This window comes from Patagioenas fasciata, chromosome W, assembly GCF_037038585.1.
Source record: "Patagioenas fasciata isolate bPatFas1 chromosome W, bPatFas1.hap1, whole genome shotgun sequence".
Lineage (NCBI taxonomy): Eukaryota > Metazoa > Chordata > Aves > Columbiformes > Columbidae > Patagioenas > Patagioenas fasciata.
The window spans coordinates 1,689,289-1,705,000 of NC_092559.1; the positions used below are offsets into that span (position 1 = coordinate 1,689,289).

Here is a 15,712-nt window from a genome sequence, read left to right on the forward strand (position 1 = left end):
GGTCCCAACGGAGCTTTCCAGCAAAAGAACAGCTGGAAAACTGAATATCTTCATGTTCATTGATCAATATTTTGGAATAAAAACCCAACAAAATTCAAACCCACATGGAAAAGCCCAACAGGACTTTGGGGATGGCATCCACCATGCAGCAATAGCAAAAAGCAATGGCTTTTCCCAATGACACCAGTGCTCCCTCTGAGGGAAATGAGATGATTTCCAATAATCAAGTCTGGGACAAAAAAAATCAGGCTAAAATGATTTTAACGAGAAATCTAATTGAGTCTTAATGACTTTAAATGTCAGGTCTATAAAATCTCTGTCGTGGAGCTCCCCTTGCTCCTTAGGGCTGGAAAATCAGCACATTGCAAGATGTTAAATCAACCCGGGCCTTAAAATTGCTACCCAGTCCAAACCAGACCTTTCCCACCACCCTGGTGCAATGAGAAATGTTCCTTCTCTCCATCATTTGAGACCACCCGGCTAAGAAATGCTGCTGTTTGAGTCAGATTATGGCTGGATTTGTTAAGCCAGAGTCACCATGATCACTATGAAAACACATTCTTCACCATTGGTTAATAAAGATAACGGGAACTCGCAGTTTAAGGTGAGAGAAGGGAAACGCTCTTATCCCTGTACTGCTGGTTTAACAACGTACGCCAGCATAGAAACGGCGGCCAGAGGGGTGGTGGGATCACCTCCCAAGAAAGGCCTTGAGGTGCTGGAGCGAGTGGAGAGAAGGGAATGGAGCTGGGGAAGGGGCTGGAGCACAAGTGTGATGGGAGCGGCTGAGGGACCTGGGGGGTTCAGCTGGAGAACAGGAGCTGAGGGGAGACAGGGACACAAAGAAACGGCCTCAAGTTGGGCCAGGGGAAGTTTAAATTGGCTATTAGGACACATTTATTCATCTAAAGGGCTGTGGGGCATTGGAACAGGCTGCCCAGGGCAGTGCTGGAGTCACCATCCCTGGAGGGGTTGAACACACAAAGATGAGGTTCTCAGGGACATGAGACAGTGCCAAGGGTGGGTGAACAGTTGGACTCCATCTTGAGGGTCTTCTCCAACCAAAATGACCCTCTGATATATCAGAGATCACCCATCGCTGGAAGGCAGAAGGGGACACACTCCAGCACAAATGGTCTTGGTTGAGGAAGGGACACCCAAGCCCATGTAGACCCTGGTACAGGACTCAGCATGGATAACTTGCTGTGACAAGCAGCAACAGACACAGGATGTGCACCTCTCACACCTCTTCTCCATTTGGGGTCCTCTCTCAGGACCAAGCCCCAAGCCTCCCTTCCCAAATCAGAACCGCTGCCTCGATCCATCTCCGCTCACAACTATTTCAGGACATTCCATTTCAGCTCCAGAACCCATTTCTTCTTCCACAGCACAAACAGCACAGCTATTTCAAGCCCGTCTACATGATTTTTCAAGAGAGACCATTTTTATAGTTGAGCAGATCGCATCTGCTCTGCTGGAGGCACTAGGTTACCAGAAATAGGAGACAAACCTTGTGCTCGCACACAGATTTCCACCGGTTCACCACAAAGAGCATATGGCACATAAGCACCAACAGCTCCCGGAACAGCAACTGAAGAGCTTAAATACGAGAAGCTTTGCAGACATGACCCAGAAATCATTTTTCATCAGTAGATCTCTTGCCCCATGTAGTGATCCTCGACCTACCCTGGGGTCTCAAGCTCTTTTTCTCCCTGCATCTTTCTCCAAAAGGTTAATCCCCCAAAGCTTCACTTCCTTAGGCACCTTTCCCTTCCCATGTAAGTATCTTGGGGACAAGAGAAGAATTAAAAGATGACCTTGAGGTCTGGCACATTGTCCTATTTCACTCCTTTCTTTAAGGAGAAAAGCCACCACTACAATTAACTTATTTGAGCTGCCCAGTCCTAAGAACCACTTGAAGATCACCTGAGAACAAGCTCCAAAAACATTAACATCGGCCAAATGAACTCAGGCCAAGATTAATTAGCTTAGAAATCCCAACCATTCTTGGGATCAGGGCAGGAGCAAGAAGCTTTAAGGCTGCCCAAGATGCTTGGATAACAGATGTTGACACAAAAGACTTGTGACCCTGCCACAAGATCACTTTATTTTCAGGATATCCGTCAGTGTATCCGACTCACCCAGAACCCCGAGTTGTCTCCACCACACGTAGAAAGCCCAGAAACACCCCAAAAGGAGATGATGGAAGGTGGATGCAAAGCTGTCAAGTCTCTCATACAAAAAACACGGTTAAAGATCAACGATCCTTCTCCTTTCTTCGACATTCCGTGAGTTTTATTGCGGTCTCTGCGTTTCAGATGCGACTCCAACCAGCTGAGCAATTGGGTTTGGATTTTGTGTTGCTTTTTCAAGCAAGCTGAAGGAATTTGGCTGCTGAGATAATGAGATAAACAGGAGAAAAGGCCCAAGTCTCTCCAGTGACTGTTTCCTCTCTTTAAGCACACAAAAGCAGCCAATATCAAACACCTGCATGGAGTGATGTTCTCCCCAACCAGAATGCAACCAGTGATTAATTTGTGCCCTCTAGGCTTTTATTTTAAGCTCCAGATTCCATCTATTACCCACCACTTCTCAATTCCCAGTCAATCTATATTCTCCGCATGGAGCCGTAAGCTTAGACCCCATATAGTTCAGTTCATTGTATCACAGAAATCAAGTAAAATCGATTTCCCACACATTTGATCATCGCTCTTTACCTTGTTTTATGTGTCAGAGATCTGAACCAAACTCCACATTCACCACCATTTATCCCACTTTCCCCTCTTCTGTGCGCTTCTATAACAATATTTTTATATCTTTACCATTAAGCTCAATAGGATGTTCTTACTCCATTCATTTTTCCCCTCCGGCACTTCTCATTTAATTCCCATTCACCTCCACCCACCGTGATTTAAAGCTTTGGGTAACTCAACCTTTAACAGTCCCAAAATTACGCATCAGCCGCCACTGCCATTTTCTTCCCAGCACAAAGGAAGCGTTGATACAACCTGACCATTCGAGCTGATGGATTCCCAACCACTCATCACCTCTTTGTCTATTGAAATGAGGTCAATATTCAATTAGCTGGAGGTCGGCACAGTTTCTGCATTAGCAAAGCATCGTATTTCAAGATTTCTAAGGAAGCTTTGTCAGCGAGGACCTGAGAGGTCCAAGCAAGCGCTCCCGGGTTTAAGCAGCATGAGAAAACCCAGTTTAAATACATTTCTTTTAGATAAAGAGAATTCACCCAGTCAGGCTGCCCCACAGCCAATCCATATATTTATATCAGTTACCCCATCCCTGGGGTTACCAAAATCCATTGTTTTCAGTTTAAAATCCCTTTGACAACTTGGGAACAGCCTTTAGCATAAAAACAGATCCAAAAACATCCTTACTTCACAGCCAGTCCATAAAACCAACTTGTAGCCTCTACATTGACAGCGCTTCTTGAAATTATGTCCCACCAAACAATTACTCAACAGCTCTTCATCTAATAAAATAACATTAGATATTTCTAACATTAATTTCATTATCAATCATCTTTACGAGAAGGGTGAACAAATGGATTATTCGTAATGTCTCAATAACCAGGACCACGATTCCCCCTTGGATGCCCATCCAACCCAAGAACAAACCCATAAAGCTCAGAAAAAACTCCAGGAGATAAAACTATCACATAAAAAACCCACTAAACATCTGTTATAATCACATGTGCAGCCACATAACTATGAAAACACAACATAAAATAAAAGGAAGAAACCACACAGAGCAACTACACCCTCTGCAAATCTCACCTTGCAAGCAAGAAGCAGCTCCTCACCAACCCATGGAAGAAACCAAACTACCACAAGCAAGAAAAAACCCACCCACCTCCCTATTCTTATTAAATAAACTGATTAATTAAGCCCATGTGTGCTGAGTTTGGCCCTTCCCTCAGGGTGGAGCAGGCTCAGCTCGTTAGAAGCAACAAAGTCAACCTGGTGTCCAAGCAGGAACCCAATTCCAAAGCAGGAGGTCAGGTCATCTCCGTAGAACACGACAACCCCAAATCAGCCGCTGTTTTCTGTCCCAAAATTATGCTTCACCTGCAGAAAAATTGACTCTTTTGCCCATTTTTGAAGCCCCTGAGGTTCAGCATCGCCAACCGCAACTCCAGGGTGACCATTTGTCCTTCCACATGGTCACCAATCAAATAGTTTGAGGATGGGTCTCCTGCCAACCCTATGAAGATCGTGGTAGAAAAAGGTCTATTAAACATTGGGTGTCGCAGAGTATTTGGGGAAAAAAAGCCATGAAAACGTTACTTTTTATAATAAACGACTTTCCAGCATGTTTCTATTAACAACCGCTGCTCTATGGAAGGAGTTAAGTGAAACAGTAGAAGAATTCAGTGTACAACATATATTTCTATTAAATATTTCTGCATCACACACGCAGTTTTAAGCAACACAGTAAACATTCCCTATGCCTATAATACATTTCCATTAAGTACATCTGTAAGGCAGAGATTTTTATGATGATTACAGTGATTTTTCCTTCGATAAAAGCTCCATAAGCATTTTTAATCCATTACAGCTCGCGAACGCACGTATTTACATTTATGGTAGCCCTGAGTTGTACTTTTTAAGGGGTTCTAAGGGGAAATATGGGAGCAAATAACCCTTTTTTGTAAAAATAAGCAGAGATTTGGGTGGGCTCAGGTGAGCAACGAACCTATGGTGCTAAATTTAGTGGTGCTATTTACTCCGAACGCCTATATTTATTATTTTAAACAAGCATGGATTGAACTTCAACACCTTGGTGCCTTCCATGACCCCGAGGACCAGGCAAGCGAGAGATGCTGGTGGTTAAATGAGCACACAGCTATTAATGGATATTATATTGCTGTGGAAGTCGCGGTGTTTTGGGGGCGGTATTTCTGATTCCTTTGATTTTTAAGCTCAGACTACCCCAGCAAGCTGAGCTGAGCAATATTCCATGGGTTTGCTTATCAGGGCCAGCAGCACGAATCCTCCAGGGTGCCTTAGTTGTGCTTTTCCCACAGCCTGAGCTCTGTTTGGAGAGAAATGAGCAGCTCAAAGCAAAACCCCGAGAGCCTCCACCTTGTGCCAAAAGCTTCTCAGAGTCATTAATTTCTCACCCATGGGTGGAACAAACCAAAGGTTTTGCTTGCAAACCAGATCCAGGTTGGTGGCAAACTTGAGCTTGGCTTAGAAAAGAATTAGCTGAGCTTAGCGCCAGCTTTGGGGTTTCAGCCACATGTCCAGAATGGAGGGCAATGAGGTCGAGCTCATCCGAGAGCGGCCGGACTGTCACAATGATTGCCAAGATGTAATTCCCGATCCGGCGAATCCAACCGTCCATCAGATTTAATCCCTCGGCACGACGGGCGTAACAACCTCACATTTGGCTTCGCGATTGGGATAAATCTATTGAATGCAAAAAAACCCCCTTTTGAGTGCCGTCTCCACCCAATACTCCAATAACAACTCATTTCTTCCACAGATACGTAGGTGCTATGTACAATATGCTTCCACATGGAAAAACATGTGGCCGACGGGACGTGGCTGCTCGGCCATGGAAGGACTCTGAGGAATGAAACTTGCTCCACACAACCCCATGGCTTCCTCCTCCATCCCCATTTTCCCCCGTTCTTCCCCCAAATTGCTGTTCGGCGCAGAGGTACCCACACCGCAGGCTCCGGGGGAGCAGCTGGCGCTGATGAGCTCACCTCTATTTACGCAAATGGCAATAATTAGCGTTTGATAGCACTTGTCAATGAGTCTGATTACACGGCGCTGGGTGATGAGTCGCAGCTCGCACGGTGGTGCCCAGGAGAGGAGCTGGGGCTGCAGCAGCATCGTGGGACCTGCAGGGACCTGCTGCTGCCTGTCCGAGGGGCTTGAGACCATGGGCTGCCTTGGGAAGAATCGTTTGGGTTGGAAAAGCCCCTCAAGATTGAGTCCAACCATTAACCCACCCCTGGCACTACCCCACGTCCCTGAGAACCTCATCTGTGTGTATTTCCAACCCCTCCAGGGATGGTGACAGGGATTTGAGGTTTGGCCTCCCCAGTGCCAAGGTCTTCAGAATTCTATTCTCTTCCTGAGAAGAGTTTGGGTTGAAGGGACCTTCAAAGCTCACCCAGTGCCCCCCCTGCCATGACAGGGACATATTCACCAGCTCAGGTTGCTCAGAGCCCCGTCCAGCCTGGCCTGGGATGTCTCCAGAGATGCTTCATCCACCACCTCTTTGGCCAACCCAGGCCAGGCCCTCACCACCCTCAGGGCCAACAATTCCTTCCTTATATCCAACCTAAATCTCCCCTCTTTAGTTTAAAACCATCACCCCTTGTCCTACCACAACAAGCTCTGCTAAAAACTCCGTCCCCATCTTTCTCACAGGCCCCTTTTAAGCACTGAAAGCCGCAGCTCAACCCACCCAATATCGCAAGAGAGGTAGATTCGTTCTCTACGTCGCTATTTATAAGTGGTATATATCACGAGTTTTGCCTTGTCTGACCTCTTTGCAATTAAGAGAAATACACCAGAATGGCTTTTTAAAGCAATCCGTGACCAAACGTGTGAGATCCACCAGGCGGGAGAACCTCCATGGCCAATTGCCCAAGACCCAGTTCCCACCAGCAGCTCTCCAGGATGTTAAATCAGCCTAGGGCAGGTATTTTTAGGTCCCCATCTCATCCCAGCCAGCAGACAGCATCCCATAAAGCTATTTATAGTAGCACCAGACATGACTTGCAGTAATATACATCGCATTTCTATACGTGTCTCATGCTATCTAAAAGGGAGCTGATACTCCGCAGCAGCAGCAGCGGGAACCATCACCCGTCGCTATTTACATAAGATTTGGGAGATTTGTGGATAGGAGTTCAAGAATTCAAAGCTCCACAGCAAGTAAGCAGCGCTGAGCCTTTATAAATAGGTTGCGATGCAGGGAAACCTGGGAAAAGTCTCCGCGACTTGAAAGTACATTTATTTTTGTAAGCATGCAAGGAGGTGATAAATTATTTCTTTTGATCCTTTGCACTGCTGTGCTTACAGCTGTAAAAAATAAGCTAAAGGCTGCTGCTTTTTAACATGTTTTTAATTATTTTTCCCCCTCTGAATCCATTGGCGAGTGGAAAATCCTACGGCACAAAGCAAAGCAATTGCTGGAGCGCTTTGCAGAGCTCTAGAATTTATTTCACTGCTTCGTTGGATTAACAAATGACCCTTAACATCTCCTTCAATTCTCACCACCTCTTTTACAGCCTTTTCTGTTTATATGGGAGAAATTTGACTGGTGGCCCCAGACCTTCCCAGTTGCAGCATCCCAAGTCTTGGTCCTGACACAGGAACGGGGCGTTCGGTGCCTTCAGTTCCTCACTAGGTAGGAAAGATTTGCCTTTTTCCCTCAATTATTTGCTTATTATTACCACATCCAGTTGTGAATTGAAAACAGCAATAAGCGAAAAGATGTTTAGCATTTGCTGGAGAGTTGGGCAGGGAAAAATGGAATGAAATAGAACAAGGGCAAGTGTAGAGTCTTGAATGTGGGCAGGAACAACCCCAGGTTCCAGTGTAAGTTGGGGAATGAGCTGTTGGAGAGCAGTGAAAAGGGAGCTGGGGGTCCTGGGGCCAGCAGGGTGAGCATGAGCCAGCACTGGGCCCTTGTGGCCAGGAAGGCCAATGGGACCTGGGGTGGGTTAGAAGGGGGTGGTCAGTAGGTCAGAGAGGTTCTCCTGCCCCTCTGCTCTGCCCTGGGGAGACCACACCTGGAATCTTGTGTCCAGTTGTGGCCCCTCAGCTCCAGAAGGACAGGGAACTGCTGGAGAGAGTCCAGCGCAGCCACCAAGATGCTGAAGGGAGTGGAGCATCTCCCGGGTGAGGAAAGGCTGAGGGAGCTGGGGCTCTGGAGCTGGACAAGAGGAGACTGAGGGGTGACCTCATTCATGGGGATCAATATGGAAAGGGGGAGTGTCAGGAGGATGGAGCCAGGCTCTTCTGGGTGACAACCAATGATAGGACAAGGGGCACTGGGTTCAAACTGGAACACAGGAGGTTCCACTTACATTTGAGAAGAAACTTGTTCCTGGTGAGGGTGTCAGAGCCTGGCCCAGGCTGCCCAGGGAGGCTGTGGAGTCTCCTTCTCTGCAGACATTCAAACCCGCCTGGACCCCTTCCTGTGGAACCTCAGCTGGGTGTTCCTGCTCCATGGGGGGATTGCACTAGATGAGCTTTCCAGCTCCCTTCCAATCCATAACATTCTGTGATTCTCCCAAAGCAAACCATTTTTTAGCTGTTTGCTTCGATACCTTTGTGGAGATTCGAGGGGGAAAACACTTCTAACTTCACACATAAATAATAAAATCAGTATATTAATGGAGGAAGGACCTGGAGCAATATATTGTGGCCAGTTGTGCTGAGTGAGCAAAGAGACGACGCTCAACGTGAACGTTTACACCCCTTGTCGCTGTAATCACCGGGTAAATTTGGCGGTGGAGGCCGTCAATGTATTTTTGCACAGAATTTATTGGATGTGAGAGTCAAGAAAGCCTGCGTGTTAATCACAGCAAACTCATTTAACAAATTAACAACGCTAAAGCGAAAAAATGCACAAGCTCTTTTAAATTAAAAAGTGGCTGGTGTCTTGACATTAGTCCAATAAACATGGAGAGGGTAGAAATTCAGATCCTGACCCTGTAGGTGCTTATAAATAAAAGCACCAATTAAATATCCCTTCTGAGCTCTGCTCTCATTTTTTTGCACCTTAAGTGTACAAACTTGAATAAAATCCCCTCACCGGTGGTCTTCCAGGTGTCAAAGAAGCCAATAAATCACGTTGTGCTCCCTCCTTTCAGTCACTTGTTGTTATAATTATATTATGTGAAGAATATAGAACTACAGAAACTGGTGGATGGATTCTGGTGGAGGAATCCTACTGGAAATAGCGCCATTTGCTGCACACATTTGATGGCATCTTTTCCATTTTTCCACCCCAAAATTGTCAGGTAGCCCAAGAAATGATCACTTGGAGCCTCCTGCCCACCCTACCTTCACCTCAACCTTCTCAATGTTCTCCATCTCCTCCTGGGATGTTCCAAAGGTCACCGAGGTGGCCACCAAATCACCTCTCCCACCGTTCTTTCTCTAGCACATCTGATGGCATCGCTTCCATTTTTCCACCCCAAAATTGTCAGGTAGCCCAAGAAATGATCACTTAGAGCCTCCTGCCCACCCTACCTTCATCTCAACCTTCTCAATGTTCTCCATCTCCTCCTGGGATGTTCCAAAGGTCACCGAGGTGGTCACCAAATCATCTCTCCCACCGTTCTTTCTCTAGCACATCTGATGGCATCTTTTCCATTTTTCCACCCCAAAATTGTCAGGTAGCCCAAGCAATGCTCGCTTGGAGGCTCCGGCCCACCCTACCTTCACCTCAACCTTCTCAACGCTCTCCATCTCCTCCTGGATGTTCCAAGCGTCATTGAGGTGGTCACCAAACGAGCTCTCCTGCCTGGCTTTGCACATTTAGACCCGTTCATCTCCACTCAATCGTATTTAATCTCCTCCACGTTTGCTAATGAGTTGGATATTTCCTCACGTGATGCAAGAATCACCCCAGTTCTTTCAAAATGCAGAATAAAGGCCATTAATGGAAGGTCCTGATGTTCATCACCGCGTTCATAATCCCCTGGTCACCTTTGATGGCTCTGGGACACTCGATAGCAACTCCTGATTGTTTTTTGCCATCCTCCTGGGGATTTTTTCCCTCTGATTAAAACTTATCTCTACAGCTAATATCTTCTCATGAAAACAGGTGCTCTTTCCAATTTCATGCTTTGAATGGCACTTATTTCTAATTACAGCCCAACAATCACGGGGCAAACTGCAATTGTTGCAAGTTGATATCTCGCGGCGTTTTAAGCTTGAGTTTGAGGGGTTAAAAGAACCAAAAAAACCCAATTTTCATAACCATAAATATGGGTCTTATTAAGGAAAAGCCTGAGAAAGATCTAAATTTCAACACGGCCCCGATGCTGCTTGTTTCATCACCATTTTTGCCGGGGGATGCACCAGATACATCGAACAACATCCCTGGGAACGGCGTTTTCCCTCTTAAGCTTTATTTTATTTCTAGTGGCTGGAATTAGACCGCGATGACTTCCAGACCCAGGAAATAAATCCCAAAGAAGTGTCGCTTCACCTTCTTCCACCACAGTGTAAAGAGAGACGGGTCTTTAAGGCTTTGACTACAGAATAACCGGAGTCAGGAGTTATTGCTGTATTATTTTTCAACAGGCTTAGGTACATTTATGCTTTCAATTCTAAAGCTTTTTGCCCTGAGCACAGTTTAAGTAGAAAAATAAAAGCGCTTGGGGAAAATGGGGTTTATTGCACAGCCTCTACCGCAAACTTGTTGTTGTGTCCCTAAACGTCGTTACGGTGGGCACACAAAAGTATTGGAGCGCCAGTAACGATAGGAGAAACGGACCGTACGCATGAATTTGCCGTTCACTCACCAGATCGCTGGCGGCGCGCACGAGCGGTTCACGGCACAGGCCGAGGCGTTCCGGGAAACGATCGTTCTGCGATGTGGAAATTCGGTGTCCGATTATGAATTTACTAAAAGCACGTGGTGGGATGCAAATTACAGCAATCAGTGACTTGGCAAAAGTATGTGGTAGTAGCACAAAACTTATCAATATAATTGGCAGTAAAAACCCTTCTAAAAATAGTGGGTTGGTAACAATTAGTAACTGTAACGCAAAACCTAACAAGGCTTTAGCAGCAGAACTTACAATGATATTACTTTATATGTTTAAGAAAAAGGAAGAGAGAGAGAGAAGAGGAAAACTAAGATATCAGAAAGAGACAGAGAGGGAGAGTAAGATACCACCACTCCACATCGGTCCCGCGACGACCTCTGGAGGTGGGGACGCATTGAAGATTTACGCACCATCAACCTATATCGTACATGAGGTTGTTTTATAACCCAGTTCATTCACATTCGAGGTAGGAGAAGGCGGTTCGTCTCCTCCCTCTGCTCGCTCTTCATGCTAATTAGGAAGACTCTTCTCGAAATGACTCTGGGGTCTTCAAACTAGGGGAAAGTTCATGGTATCGACCAGAATTGAGTTGTATTGACCAGAATTGAGTTGTCTTGCCCATCAGGGGTAGCTGGTGGTTTGTGGTTTCTTCCGGTAGTTGGTTGTCCAACAGATGGTTCATCTCTATCATCCCAATTAGGCCATGAGACCTTCGACAGCAACACTGTTAATTGTCCTTATCTTCCAAGGTGTCACCTCCATGGCCATAAAACTTCAGGAAGGAAAAGATGAGGTGTCATCTATCTTTTCCTCCCAAAGTAACAAAAACCAGATGTTTAAGGCATAACAACATCTTTGTTCTGCTAAGCATGGGGGGAGCGCTTCAAGGTTATCACAGACAGGCAGTGAGAATACTTTATTTTAAAATATATTTGAAATATTTAGACACCTAAAATGCATCTAGATGGATTGAGCGTATTGAAAATATAATGTTGGAAGGAGACCTCTCAGTTACTTGATTAACAAGAGAATCGTTGTCACTGCCGTGGGTTCAAGGGCATCCCAACGCGTGTCACGCCAGGGACGCGGTACGAGCGCGGCAGCTCGCGCAATTTATAGCCCGCGCTATACATTAAAACGCAATAAAGCTTTTCGAAGGGCTGCTTTAGGAGCATCAAGTTCTTGCCACGGCGCTCGCGTTTTAGGCGATAGGTTTGTATAATGACTTTGCAGGCGATTAAAATAGCGGTGTCATTCTCTGCGTTTCTGTCCATAAAACAGTGACATGAATCTGAAGGTGTGGGCGATATGGAAGGAATACTTTTTGGATTCATTTATTCAGTCAAGGAGGTAAGTCCTGGACCTGGACTTCATTAATCCCATCCCAAGTCCTTCGTGACACCACAAGTGGACCTTGTCCCAGAAGAAAAGAGGGACCCACAAGGTCCACATCTAAGCTCAGCCTTACCCTTGGTTTTTTGCTGCTTTGGAACAAAGAGAAGCCGCAGAGTGCGGCAGAAATATTAAAGCACGAAGGATTAAGTGCTTAATTGTAAACCGAGATGGAAAATGAAGCCTGAAGAAAGAACTGCTTAGGTGAGGGCTTGTTGGGACCTGTTCCTCCCAGCTCAGCTCACACCAACCAAGTGATTTTAACCCTTTCCCTTCCCCTAGTGCTCCACTCTTACCCCCAGCACGGCCGAAGGAATTTACTTTATTAAAGAACACCGTTAAAACCTGAGCTGCATTTCTGTTGAGCCAAAAAGGTTCAGGCTTCCCACGTTCTCTTGAAGAATTCAAATAATATGTGTGTTCCAAATTAATGGACGGGAGAAGGGACGACGTGACCATGGGGACAAGTCTGGTGTAAGAGCAGGAGCTCAATGGGACCCCAAATTTCAGGAGCCATCACCAAAGTCTTGTCCCCATCCCTTGGCGACCCAAAGAACATGGGCACAGCACCCAGGACATCACGGCCACGAGTTCAAGGTGGCCCATCAGGACTTTTCCAGCCCATCAGGATTTTCCTGGCCTGCCCTGAACCTTTCCCATCCCTTTTTGCTTTCCAGGAGCATTTTTAGGCAGCGGATTTGTCGTTGATCATATTTATGACAACGGGTAATTTTAGGTGGAGAGAAGTCACTGAGAATTACATTTTCAGAGTAGGATCCATGACTATTTGCTGTGGAGAGCTGACTCCAAACCCCATTCAGAAACGAGACGTGATATTGTGCGACATGGGTGTCCGCTAAGCTTAATTAACACGTCTTAAGCGCCCATGACATAAAATAGCTATAAAATAGCTATACAGTGAAGGTAACTCACAGAGGATGAAACATCAAGAGGTAGTTTGGAAACATAAGAGACTGAATGCAGTGTCACATCTTCAATTTTGCTTTCATTTCTTACCTGCGGACGGTAATCTGTGACACTGATGGGCATCCCACCAGAAAGACCACGGTAAAAATAAAGCTTAAATAGCCTTAAAATAAGAAATGGAGGCAGATGTGGAACAATTATTGGTTCATGAGGAGTTCCTGGTACACAGATTTCTTTCCTGGAGTCTTGAGGGAGTCTGTCCCATGGTATATGGTAGAGATTGATGGGAGATCAGACCTACAAGACCGATTGCTGTTTGGTGGAGCACAGGATGGTTCGTGGTGGGGCTGAGCTGGCTCTCCCACATTAATCTCAAAGCTGAGACTAAGCTCTAAAAAATCCCCTCCTCCCTTAGACTCAGGGGAACAAATCCTCTGAATTACGTGGCTTGGACGCATTTGCACCCACTGGCTGGGTTCATGGCCACAGAAAGCTGTGCAAGCAACGCCAAGTGAAAATGCAAGTCTCACCCAACATTTTATCTTCTCCTTATCACCCTATGCACTCAGGAGGGTTTAATCTGCAGGTGGCAGACGTCCACGAGTTTTACATTCCTCACCGAGTAGTTTTATTAGATGAGTGATGCCCATAAAATACCCACTTGGGTGTTTGCTGCTTTTTTCCAATATTATCAGGGAGAAATCAAAATAATACAAAGATCCCTTGTGTGCAACTCTGAGAGCTGAGTTGACTCCATCTCCCCTAAGAAAACCAAACTCCAGGTGCTCTACAGCTCAAAAATGCCTTTATCCTCCTCTCATACCTTATCATCCGCTCAGCAATTTGGCCTCGCGCTGGAAACATCGTCCCTCTTGAACTGCAGCAGGAATTTTGTCCCCAAGGCCGTATTTTTCAGAAGACATCCACTTGCTTTCTTTGCGTGGAAACTTCGGCAGCATCATAAAGATCAACTTCTTGAAAGTAGATCTGGAAAATAAAATTATATGGGAAGTCTACTTAATTATTACATATATATCTTTGGCATGCTGACGAGAAGCACTTTAGTGTGTAGGTGTAGGAAACAGGATTAAATTTATACAGAGGAATAAAGTTTTTCTACGCAATTATAGCTTGCCTTTGAGATCCTTCCGTAGAGAAAGCACGTCGCAGAGCTGGGTAGGGCCTTACCTGTGACATCAGTGCTCAATCTTCTTCCAAAAATAGTGTTCTTCATGTGTAGTAGCCTGGTCAAGCTTTCACTGAGTTATTGTCAATACTTCCAAGTCCATACGTTAGCGATAACTCCCAGATCATCCAGTTGATAGCGCGCTCGTGCACTGGGTTGGGATGGGTTGGGTTGCATTGGGCTGTGTTGGGTTGCGTTGGGTTGCGTTGGGTTGCGCTGGGTTGCGCTGGGTTGCGCTGGGTTGCGCTGGGTTGCGCTGGGTTGAGTTGGGTTGAGTCGCGTTGGGTTGGGTCGCGTTGGGTTGGGTCGCGTTGGGTTGGGTCGCGTTGGGCTGGGTCGCGTTGGGCTGCGTTGGGTCGCGCTGGGCTGCGTAGGGTCACGTTGGGCTGCGTAGGGTTGTGTTGGGTCGCATTGGGCTGCGCTGGGTCGCATTGGGTCACGTTGAGTTGAGTCGCGTTGGGTTGGGTCGCGTTGGCTTGGGTCGCGTTGGCTTGGGTCGCGTTGGCTTGGGTTGGGTCGCGTTGGCTTGGGTCGCGTTGGGCTGCGTAGGGTCCTGTTGGGCTGCGTAGGGTCGCGTTGGGCTGCATAGGGTCCCATTGGGTTGCGTTGGGTCGCATTGGGTTGCGTTGGGTTGCGTTGGGTTGGGTTGCGTTGGGTTGGGTTGCATCGGGTTGGGTTGGGTTGCATCGGGTTGGGTTGGGTTGCGTTGGGGTTGGCCACCTGTGGGCAATGCCCAGCTGGAAATGTGGATTTCCTCTGACCTCTTCTTCAGTTGCGTGACGTGATTCATCTCAAAATACTCCAGAGCACTGGAGCTATTCAACAGTCACCTTTGCTTTGAGGGTATCTGAGCACTTCAGCAACGCCACGGTGCCCAAGCCTCGATTCCCAAAGCTCAAGCAGCTAAAAAGGTTCTTCGCTTGGAAATGGTTTTGTGGAAGCTTCTCATCCTGCAAACCTCGTCAAAATGAGAAATTTTCATCTGTTTCCCAAAGCAACTTCTCTTGCACATGCAGGACTCACCACCCCTTGGGTTTCTCCTGGTGTTCTGAGCATCTTCTGGAAAGGACGGCAAGACCAGGACATCACTTTGGGGAGGGCAGCTGAGAGGCTGGTTTTCCAGGCACTGCACACTTCTTAATTAAAAGCACTGAGATTTAATAATAAAGAGAAAGGAAGTTAATGGGGCTGCAGGTTATTTTGGCTGCAAGAACACAGAGGACAACAGCAAAGCTGGTGGATGGCTAAAACCAGGCCTAAGCCTAAATCAAGTTGAACTGAGAGCTGCAGCCAAGGGAAAAATATATATATATATATTTAAAAAATAATTTCATGTTTGTTTTTTATCTGAAGATGATACTTGAATTCTGAAACGGATGAGCTTTATCTCAAATAAGGTTTCTAAAAGGCTCAGCCGTGCAAAGAAGAAACACTTCGGGCGCATACAAAGTGTAATACGACCAAGTATTTTGTTTCGATTAAACAAAACAGAATTTTAAAATCTAGTTTTGACTCAGTTGCTGAGTCAAAAGATCCACAATTACGGCAAATGCAAAATATATACATTAAAAAGCAGCGGGAGACACTCCACCTGCTTCCTCCCATTAGCATCTTAGCAAATCCGCCCACGGAGCAACCCAACTACAACACAGCACGTT

The 15,712-nt window shown here is 46.3% G+C and overlaps 1 long non-coding RNA gene across 7 annotated transcripts in view; it reads right to left on the reverse strand.

Moving 5' to 3' along the window:
• Positions 1-15,712, reverse strand: part of LOC136114643 (uncharacterized) — a 32,548-nt gene that overhangs the window by 3,022 nt on the left and 13,814 nt on the right. For 4 of the 7 annotated variants that reach the window (XR_011736321.1, XR_011736323.1, XR_011736325.1 and 1 more), the window contains 4 exons: positions 14,057-15,204; positions 13,692-13,855; positions 10,523-11,321; positions 4,387-5,429 (listed from right to left, as the gene is read on the reverse strand). This is a non-coding gene — a long non-coding RNA (uncharacterized lncRNA). Of the gene's footprint in view, positions 1-4,386; positions 5,430-10,522; positions 11,322-13,691; positions 13,856-14,056; positions 15,205-15,712 lie in introns of those variants that run through there. The other 3 variants (XR_011736322.1, XR_010653110.2, XR_011736320.1) reach the window with 3 other exon arrangements.